We start from the raw sequence: 11,226 nt of genomic DNA, 5'->3' as shown, positions 1-11,226 counted from the left end.
CGGGAGGCAGAGGCAGGTGGATCTCTGTGAGTTCGAGGCCAGCCTGGTCTACAGAGTGAGTTCCAGGACAGCCTCCAAAACAATACAGAGAAACCCTGTCTCGAAAAAACCAAAAAAAAAAAAAAAAAAAGAAAAGAAAAGAGCTCCTTCTCACAACAGATAGCAGGCTACAGAGGAGACCATTGGTCCCCGGGGTATGTGTCCATAGTCCAAGAAGGAGCTGTGAGAAGAGTGGAGGTGAACTAGGGGATGGGAGGCCTTAGCCTATCCTGTCTTCTCCCACATCTCCCATAATCCTCTGATTCTTCCCACTCAGCATTCTGTCTACATGAATGAAAAGAGAAACAGATAGGCAATGGATGGACAGAGGGATGCATGGGACAGAGGGATGCATGGGTGTTTAGATGGATAGATTAATGGATGTTTGGATGAATGGATGCATGCATGCATGCAGCATGTTTTTTGTTTGTTTGTTTTTGTTTTGTTTTGTTTTTTCCAAGACGGGGTTTCTCTGTGGCTTGGAAGGCTGTCCTGGAACTAGCTCTTGTAGACCAGGCTGGTCTCGAACTCACAGAGATCTGCCTGCCTCTGCCTCCTGAGTGCTGGGATTAAAGGTGTACGCCACCAACACCTGACGCACGCAGCATGTTTGGATGGATGAATGGATGCATGCATGCATGCATGTTTGGATGGATGGATGAATAGATGGATGCATGTTTGAATGGATGGATAGATGGATAGCTACAGTCATGAATCAGATGATAGATAGGAGGGCACATGGTTGGGTGGGTGGATAGAATGGGTAGGTAGATGGTTGGAGGAATGGATGGGTGGATATATGGGTGGAGAGATACATGGAAGTGGGGAGATGGGGTGGATGAATGGTGTGATGGTTATCTTGGTTGTCAACTTGATACAACTGGAAAGAGGGACCTTCAGTTGAAGAATGTTTCCATCAGCTTGGCCTGTGGACATGTCTGGCATTTTCTTGATTGCTGATTGATACAGAAGGGACCAGCCCACTATGAGTAATACCATAGTGGTAACAAAGGTCACTAAATGTGGCCCTGGGAGTAAGTGATCCAGTTATCAGCACTCCTCTTTGGGCTTTGTTTCAGTTTCTGCTACAAGCTCCTGCTTTGGGATCCTGCCTTGGTTTCCCTCACTGATGGACTGTAGCCTGACTCTGCTATAGGCTGGTTGACAGCATCCCTGGCTAGATGACTAAGCAGAGGTCAAGGCTTAGACACTGAACTTCTAAGAAAACCCCAATCTCTAAGAGTATCAAATTGTGTGACCCAGAGCATAAACATGAACTGAGATAGCAATACCTGGATAGGGATCTGGAAAGGCGGCTCAGCAGTTAAGAACATTGGTTGCTCTTGCAGATGACCAGGGTTCAATTCCCAGCACCCACATAGTGACTCACAATCATCCAATAACTCCAGTTACAGGGGATCTGATGCCCTCTTCTGGCCTGTGTGGACATCAGTCATGCCTGTGGTACGTATACACACATGCAGGTAAAAACTTTGTGCACATAAAACAAATAAAATTTTAAAGTAATTTAAAGAAGAATGAGGAGGAAAAGAAGGAGGAGGAGGAGGAGGAGGAGGAGGAGGAAGAGGAGGAGGAGGAGGAGGAGGAGGAGGAGAAGAAGAAGAAGAAGAAGAAGAAGAAGAAGAAGAAGAAGAAGAAGAAGAAGAAGAAGAAGAAGAAGAAGAAGAAATAATAATCTTGTAAAAAAATTTTCCAGGACCACAGAGAACCCTAAAGGCCCTTGGGGGTGTCTGAGCAAAAAAACAATCTTCCAGCTTCTTCCTGGTGTAGCCCCAGTCAGAGGGTGGAGGCTTGATCAGCCATGTGGAGGGAGCCAAGCCTTCAGGCTCACCTCTGGATAAACAAGCCCTGCAGACCCCAGGATCTCCCCACCCAGCCCCTGCTTCCGTGGCACAGACACAGGGCACATGTACAAATGCCTTTCTGTGAACATGGACTCTACATGGCTGCAGATGACTCTTGACCCTGCTCTGTCTCTGACCTGTGATCTTGACCATACACTGCCCCTTCCTGGCCTCTGTGTCCTGCTATGGGCTAAGAACATGAGTCCTTCATCGGTGGAGGATGGAGGGGCTGGCCTGTGCGAGGGCTGTGGGGCTGGGTGTGGACCAGGTTCTCCAGAGCCAACTTGGCCCCTGCTCCTGTGTCTGACCCCCACGCTTCCTCCCTGCACCCCCTCTGGGGAGGGACCTTAATTAACATCTTCCTGTTCAGTTTCCAAAAACATATTTGGGAGGATTATTTTGCAAAGGAAATGTTTTTGAAAGAATCTCGAGGCCCGTTGTTCCAACCCAGGGAAGTGGGGGCAGCGGTCAGAGCAGGGGCATTGAGTGGGGCTTGGGGGGGACCCTCATGGTCAGGTGAGCCGACCTGATAGGCTCTACTCTCAAGCCCCCTCCCAGAGCTGCCATTCACCTCCCCAAAGGACAGGGTCCTGGGGTGACAGTGGGGGCACTGGAAGCCAAAGGATCAGGAAAAGAGAAGGAAGGGGGAAAGTGGGAGCACACCCTTTGCAAACCCCCACATCAAGCCCCAGGTGTGTCTCAGGCCCTGGATCTGGATCCCTTACCCAACGTCTCCTAACCCCATCTATTGCCCCTCCTCACTGTCCTGTTCCTCCAAAGTGACCCTAGGATCTGTGTTCAACCCACTTTGACCATCCTCTGACCGTGAAGACATGTCTCCTTGGGGACTTGTTCCCTGTGGAACCTGTGTCTGTTCCGCAGCAGGGACACCTTAAGTTCATGTTGTCCTTCCCTTGAACTTGGTCCATGGAAGACCCTCTGTCTGCTACTTAAGTTACATGCCTGTCTCAATCCTTCCTTCCCTCCTTCCCTCCTTCCCCCATTCCTCTCTCTCTCTCTCTCTCTCTCTCTCTCTCTCTCTCTCTCTCTCTCTCTCTCTCTCTCTCTCTCTCTCTCTTTTGGTTTTTACGAGACAGGGTTTCTCTGTATTGTTTTGGAGGCTATCGGTCTATCCCGGCCTCGAACTCACAGAGATCCGCCTGCCTCTGCCTCCCGAGTGCTGGGATTAAAGGCATGCGCCACCACCGCCCGGCTTTCTTTCTCTCTTAAAGATAAACCAGACTCATTTTTATTTGTATGTGTGTTCGTGCGTGGCGTGTGCATATGTACATGCAGGTGCCTGCAGAAGCCAGAAGAAGGTGTCAGACTCCTTGAACTGGAGTTATGGGTGGTTGTAAGCCATCTAATGTGGGTGCTAGGAGCTGAACTCATGTCTTCTGCAAGATCAACAAGAGCTCAGAAACACTGAGTCATCCTGCCAGCCTGTCTGGCTTCCCTTCTTTCTTTCCATGGGGTCTCGGCTATGTGGATCGGACTCAGGGCCTAATGCACACTAGACAAGGACTCTATCAACTGAGTTACATCCCAGACTCTCTCTTCCCCAATCCCCCAACATCCTTCTTTCCCTTGTTCCTCAATTTTTTCTCCCAAGGGCTGGACTTACAGAAATGAACAGACTACTTCTCTCTCACTGTTTTCTTTCTTTTCTTTTTTTAGTGTAGCCCAGGCTGGCCTCAAGGAGCCCAGGCTGGCCTGGTGCATTTAAGCAAGCACGCTATCCGCTGATCCATATCTCCAGGTCCCTGCACTCACTCTTAGTTCCTATCTTGAGAATCAATTGCACTGCGACATTCCCACTGCCACAAACCCGCAAGGTTGCTGGTGTGTGGGAAGCACTAGCCATGATCACTTCATGTTAACCTCCTCTCTGAAAGAAATGACTGTCTCCCGTAGAGAGGGCTCAGGAGACCCCATGAGTACTTCCTGGACACTGACCCATGAAGACTGCCACCCCATGAAGACTGCCACCGTCTCTCAGCTGTCACCTCTCAGTGCTAGCTCCCCCGTTACCCCATGAAAAAGTGTAGCTTTCTGCTCACTCTGAGCTTAAGTCCCAGTCTGTCACCTACCTCTCCTTCCTGTCCATCACGAACCCTCCCACTAGATTTCAGTCCACAAGGTGTGTTTCATAAAGTTTGATGATTTGGTCATGGACCTAGAGTAGGGGCTCCTTAAAAAAACCTTTAGCTCAAAAGAATACCCCTCAGGCACTGGGGATGTAGCTTAGTAGTGGAGTGCTTGCCTAGCATGCAGGAAGCCGAGTTCCATCTCAGAACCTCATAAAGCGGGGCTGGTGGCCAGTGTCACTTGGGAGGTAGAGACAGGAGGTCATCCTCATCTATATGGTGAGTTCCAGGCCAGTCTTGGCTACTTGAGACCCTCTCTTGGCAGGGGGGCAGGGGGTTGGAGAGAAGGCTCAGGGGTTAGGAGCACTGGCTGTTCTTCCAAAGGACCTGGGTTCAGTTACCAGCACCCACGTGTCAGCTCACAACTGTCTGTAATTACAAAATCTGACACCCTCATACAGATACACATCTAGGCAAAGCACCAACACCCATAAAATAAATAATAAAAAAAAGAGTGGCCCTCTCTCAGCAACTACAAGAGGTACCCTTCATTCAGGTGCCGCTTCCTAGATACCCGTGCTCCTTGGTGCCAGCATCTCCCTATGCCTCAGTTTCCCCCCTGCCTTGACCTCCTAGTTACAAGCCAGTCATCTCAGCTCTCCACTGAGTTACCAGCCAGTCTCAGCTTTCCACTGGCCTCTGGCCCCTTCACCCTGGGGAAATTCCACAAACTTCATCCAGGGCTGGCCGCACAGAGGACATTTCTCAACCCCCTGGGGGCTTGAGGCAGGGGCGGAACAGTGGGTCAGAGTCTGCAGCAGCCGGGTAAGTGGTGGACAAGTGTGAAGAGCACGAGGCAAAGGGGCTTTTCTCTCGCTGCGGGCTGGAGATCCTCTGGCAACTCCTCTAAGCCTGTCTGGGCCTCAGTTTCCCTTTTGAGAAAAGGGTTTGCTGGGGCTGTCCAGCCTGGGATGAGCACTTACTGGTCTCTTCTAGTCTCTTTCATTTATGCCTGCCTTTGCTTCCTCGAGCGTTTCTGCCTATCTCTGTCAATATCGCTTTTCTTTGCCGGCCTTCTTCGGATTGAGCCTATATACCAGGCAGGCTCTCTTCCACTAGCCTGACTCCTGTGTACCAGGCAGGCTCTCTTCACAGCACGTCGTCCTTCCTTGGCCTTCTGTTTACTCTTTATGTTGAGACCAACTTTCACCATAAGTTGCCCAGGCTGGCATTGAACTCATGACCCTCTTGCTTCAGCCTCCCATGGAGCTGGGATGACAAGCTGCTGACACACCAGGCCCTGCCATGCTAACTTTTTCCCCTTCTGTTGCTTTCTCTTTGTCTCTGGGTCTGCTCTCTTGTCCCCATTTCCAGCTCTACCGGCCTCTTCACAGTGTTCGTGGGGGCTCATAGCTCCTCCCCATCCCACAGATGTCCTGGAACTGGTGTGAAGTTATTTTTGGGAGTTGGTGGCTCCCCTGGGTGTTTCCCAAGCGCCTTGGCGGGATGAGGCTCTTTAGTAGCCAATTGACTCTATTCTGCCTGAGCAGGCAGCCTGTGCTGCCTGAGGCTGAGGGGAGTGTGGTTCAGGGACACAGCACAGACTTCCTGGTGACAGAGGCTCAGGCAGTGGCCAGAGCCTGTCCCTAAGGACTCTAGAGACCATTCCCAGTCATGGTTACAATATAAAACTGATTTTCTATCTTTATATCTTTGTTGTATTTTATTTTTTGAGACAGGATCTCATTTAACATAGGCTGGCCTCCAACTGGCTATGTAGCCAAGGATGACCTTGAATTTCAAATCTTCCTGCCTCCACCTCCTGAGTACAGGAAGGATGGTGAGCACCAATCATTACCAATTTATACAGTTTCGGGGATGGAACTCAGGGCTTCATGCACACTAGGCAAGCAGCCTATCAACCAAGCCACACCCCCAACCCCACTTTTTTTTTTTTTTTTTTTTTTTTTTGGTTTTTCGAGACAGGGTTTCTCTGTATTGTTTTGGAGCCTGTCCTGGAACTCGCTTGGTAGACCAGGCTTGGTCTCGAACTCACAGAGATCCGCCTGCCTCTGCCTCCCGAGTGCTGGGATTAAAGGCGTGCGCCACCACTGCCCGGCCACTTTTTTTTAAAATATGACTGTGTAACCTAGATATGCATGGAACTCAGTCTCTCCTGCCTCTGTCTCCTGACTGCAGGGGCCATAGATGTGAGCCATCACAATTGTCACATAAATGTTTTCTAATGTTTAAAAAAAAGATCTGTGGGGTGCTAGGGAGACAGCTAGGTGGGTAAAGTGCTTGCTTTGCAAGCATGAGGCCCAGAGTTTGAGTGCCCAGCACTTACATAAAAGCCTAGCATGGCACACCTATAACCTCGGAGCTGGGCGTGGGGAGCTCACCAGCTAACCATTCTAGCCAATTGGTGAGTTTCAGGTCAATGAAAGACCCTGCCTCAAAAACAAAACAAAGCACTAGTAAGGTAGAGAGTGACAAAGGAAGCCACCTGATGACAACCTCAGACATTCATGGACACACACACATGCATATACTACACTTACATGAACACACCCACACACACTTAAAAGTTTTAAAATATTTTTTATTTTATTTTTCTGTGCATAAGTGTTTTGCTTGTGCACCATGTACATGACTGGGACCTGCAGAGACCAGAAGAAGACATCAGATTCCCTGGAGGTGGAGTCACAGAAGGTTTGCAAGCCACCCTGTGGGTGCTGGGAATTGCTCCGGAGCCCTATGCAAGAGCCTCCGGTGGTCTGAACTACTGAGCCACCCCTCCAGCTCCCTTCCCTGACATTTTCTAAGTGTACAGAATAAATTTTAATTATATACTTCACCTAACCCAGTGTGTCAAAACTTATTACTTAAACATGTAATCAATATAAAAATCATTACTGGGATAATTACCGGAAGATAGTAACTGCACAAATTGGTGGGCGTTCCTGGGACATTTCCGTTCATGCGTGAGACATGGGTTGATCTCTCCTGCCTCCCCTTTCCTACCCACTTCCTACCCCTTTCCCAGCTGTTACCATCCTTAATGCTCCCCTTCTTTATGATTTCTGGTCTTTTTGGTTTTTGAGGTTTCATTTGATTTTTTTTGTTTTGTTTTGTTTTGTTTTGTTTTTTGGTTTTTCGAGACAGGGTTTCTCTGTGGCTTTGGAGGCTGTCCTGGAACTCGTTTGGTAGTCCAGGCTGGTCTTGAACTCACAGAGATCCGCCTGCCTCTGCCTCCCGAGATTAAAGGCGTGTGCCACCAACGCCCGGCTTGAGGTTTCATTTGAAAGAAAACATGTAACACTTGTTTCTGAGGCTTGGGGCCACCATCCCAGCTCCAGGGTCACTTAGAGACCCTGTCTCAAAGGAATAAGGCAGCAGTAACAGCACAGGACAGCTGACATCATCCTCTGGCCTCAGCATGCAGGCATGTGGGTGCCTGCATGCACACACGTGTATGCACACACACTAAAATAAAATTTGGGTTGGAGAGATGGCTCAGTCACTGAGAGTGCTGCTCTTGTACTGGAATTTGTCCCCAACACCCAGCCCATTATGAGGGATGCCTCACAGCTACATGTAAATCCAGTTCCAGGGACCTGATACCCTCTTCTGTCCTCTACAAATACCCCCAAAGCGTGTGTGCTCTCTCTCTCTCTCTCTCTCTCTCTCTCTCTCTCTCTCTCTCTCTCTCTCTCTCTCTCTCTCACACACACACACACACACACACACACACACACACTAAAATAAATCTTTAGAATAATACTCTCATCTGGTGACCCTCTTGGTTCTGGGCCAGCCCTCGGAATTCCTGCACCTACATCTTTAGGACAGCTTGACAGGGGTCCCCAGACACTTGGCTGTCTGATTGTATTTGCAGCTCTTCCTTCCTCCAATGCAGGCCCCAGGTCTGTTTATAGCCCTGGCAGCCTGCGGTGTCCCTGGAGCCTAGCATGCATCTGGAGTAAATATTTGGATCCCTCCAGGTCAGATGTTAGTGGGCAGGCAGAGCATGGCCTAACCTGCTGGCTTCAGTGGCCTGCTCCTGTTGTATCTGTGTCTCGAGCAACTCTCTGTCACACTTCAAAGATGGCTGCACCTTGGGCTCACTTACTGTTAGCATTGGATGAATTAGTTTTCACAGCCCAGCCTCTTGTGCTTTGGATGGTTGGGAGGGAATCCCTTCTCCACCCCGCATCCCCCATCCCTGCCTCCATCACCATCCTCTCCTACCTCATACCATAACTGACTTGGGTATCTGGGCATCTTCCTTTGACGTGGCTCCATACTGCCCCCTGGAGGCTGTTCACAGCATCAGTCCACACAGCCCAGCAGAGGCCTGTTTCTCCATCCATGAAAGGAAAGGAAGGCTCTGCTCCAGCAGGGCTATGAACAGATGTGAACACTCTTTGATGATTGCAAGGTTAATGGATTAATTGGCAAGTCTGGCCCAGAAACTGAAGGTGTAGCTGGGAAAAGGAGTTTCCTCTTCATTCTGCCACCCCAGGGCCTTTTCACGTGCTGGCCCGATTGCGAGAGACCCTCACGCTACTATATAGCCCACTTTCCTCGCGGTCAGCCATGCCACCTCTTCCAGGAAGTCTTCCTAACAGTTCACATCTAGGCCAGGTATATCTTCATTCCCCCCTTCTTTTTATTTATTTTTCTTTTTCTCTTGAGATAAGGTCTCTCTATGTGATCCTGGATGTACTGGAACTCCTATGTAGACCAGGCTGGTCTCAAACTCATAGAGGCCCACCTGTCTTTGCCTCCTTAGTGCTGAGATTAAAGGTCCCACACATCTGTTCTTCTGGTTGTTGCTTTCTGAGAAAGGGTGTCACTCTGTAGCCCAGGCTAGCCTCCAACTTTCAATTCTTCTTCCTCAGCCTCCTACGTGCTGAGACTATAGTTCTGTGCCACCGCACACAGATTGTTGTTGATTTGGGCACCTTCTAACTCCTGTTCATTCTACAACACCCACCCTTAGTGTCTCCTCCTCCTGGAAGCCAACCCTGATAGACCCCCATCCGAAGAGCAGCTGTGCTTCCAGGGGATGGCCCAGTACTATATTTAGGGTGGGAACGCAGACACACTGGTGATTACAAACCCTGGTTCAGTGTTGCCCTAGCTGTGGGTCTGAGCTCTGAACCTCTTCCATACTATGAATTTTAGAACCAATCCCACAGGCTGTCAGCCACAGAAATGCATGTAAACTGCCCAGTGGGTACCTTGCAGAGAACAAGCCTGGGCTATGTATAGTGGCCTTTTCTTTTCTTTCTTTTTTTTTTCTTTTTGTTTTTAGAGACAGGGTTTCTCTGTGGTTTTGGAGCCTGTCCTGGAACTAGCTCTTGTAGACCAGGCTGGTCTCGAACTCACAGAGATCCACCTGCCTCTGCCTCCAAAGTGCTGGGATTAAAGGCATGTGCCACCACCACCCGACCCATAGGAACATTCTTAAAAACAAATGAACAGAAGAAAAAAAGAAAGTATGATGAAAAGAGGAGGAGGAGGAGGAAGAAGGAAAGGAGGAGAGAAGGAGAGGAAGAGCCGAGGAGGAGAGTCGGCACAATGCACTAGCCCGGGTCTGGCCAAGGTGGCTACTTATCCCCTGTCCTGGTATAGCTCCTCCCTGACGCTGGGTAAAGACCTGCTCCTGCTTCTAAACCTTCAAAGTCAACAGCTCCAGGCAAAACCACACATCCGGGTGGAGGCGGAGGTAGGAGGTACAGTGGTACCTAAATATCAGGCCTGCTATTCTCAGCAGCTGGCTCCACTGGACAGAATGTCACATAGGAGTACTGCCCACCACACCATCCGGCCTCACAAGACCAACCAGGCCAGGCCAGAGGCAGCCAGAGAAAGATATGGGCTATATGGTGTTGGTGTGAGGCCAAGGTGCATCTGAGGTCTCTCCTTGGCCCATTCTGTCCCCTGGGCTGTAACTGCCTGGGTCATCGGGAGCTATCACAGACTCCTGCCCCAACCCTACTGGACACAAGTCCCAGCCAATCAGAGGGTTCCATCAGAGGCCTGCATGACACCACGGGGCAGAGCCCAGATGTGGGTGCACAGCTAATCTCCTCAGAATGGCCTGAACTTCCCAGGTTTTCCAGAGCTGTGGAGACTGGGTGTGGGCAGCTACCAGCTCTCCTGCAGTACAAACTACTTAAGCCAGAAGAGAGGTTGAGGCTCACAAAGGAATGAGACAGCTGGAAGCAAGTACTTTGGCCTCCCCGACCCAGGAAGCAGCACCTGGGCCTCCTGTCCAGCATGTCTGGGGTTCCCACCATACCCAGATCTCCCCCAAGTTCCTAACTAGGGCCTCCAGGTAGCCAGACCCCGAGAACAAGGTGCCCATAGCAGTGTTCTTCTCACCCTAGAAAAGATGGAGGCAGGGTGACTGATCTGATCCCTGTCCAGCTGCATCTGTCTTTATTCGCCTTCCCTCACCAAGTGGACCCGCACAGTGGGTAAGGCCAGCATTGGCAAGCCCGTTGTAAAGCTGAGAAGCCCAGAGGCCACTGATTCAAGGTCGCCAGAATGTTCCACACTCCTGGCTGTGGGCTCTTCCCTAGCCATGAGCCCTGGGCACTGACCAGCACTGCAGTGCAGGCCTGGAGAATTTAAGATGGACATCTAGTCCCAGCACCCCTACACAGGGGACAGGAAAACAGGGAAGCCATGGAGCTGGCCTGCAACCTCCTCTAGGCCCTGTGGCTCAGAGGTTTTGAGTGGTTTTTTTTTTGAAAGTCTCTTAGTGGGGCTTGCAGATTTGGGTATCCTAGCTGGCTAGAGAATTCCAGAATCCTCTTGTCTCTATCTCTCTGGCATTGAGATTACTAGCACAGGCCATTCACTGTGTTCAGTGTTTTGCTGGGGTGCTAGGCATCAAAGTCAGGTCCTCATGCCTGCATAGCAAGCACTTTATTGACTGTACTAAATTGTACTGATTGTAAGTACCAAAAAGGAGCTTCTCCATGTTTCTCTGGGGAGGGGAATGTGTGGGGTCTGCAGACCCTGCACCCACAGCTAGACAGGGGTGAGGGGTGGGGGGAAAGTGGTAGGGGGGGGTGACAGGGCAGGCCAGCAGGCTCACCCCCATGGAGCCTCTGTTGCCCTTGGCTGCCCCCTGCAGGCACAACCAGGCCTGTCCTTCCCTGCCACAGAGAAATACTAGGTGCTCACTGTACTGCCATGCTGGAGAGGTATCTCTGTGT

The sequence above is a fragment of the Mesocricetus auratus genome, unplaced genomic scaffold, assembly GCF_017639785.1.
Source record: "Mesocricetus auratus isolate SY011 unplaced genomic scaffold, BCM_Maur_2.0 Super-Scaffold_100008, whole genome shotgun sequence".
Classification (NCBI taxonomy): domain Eukaryota; kingdom Metazoa; phylum Chordata; class Mammalia; order Rodentia; family Cricetidae; genus Mesocricetus; species Mesocricetus auratus.
The sequence above is the reverse complement of the archived record's forward strand: the minus strand, read 5'-3'. Positions refer to the sequence as shown.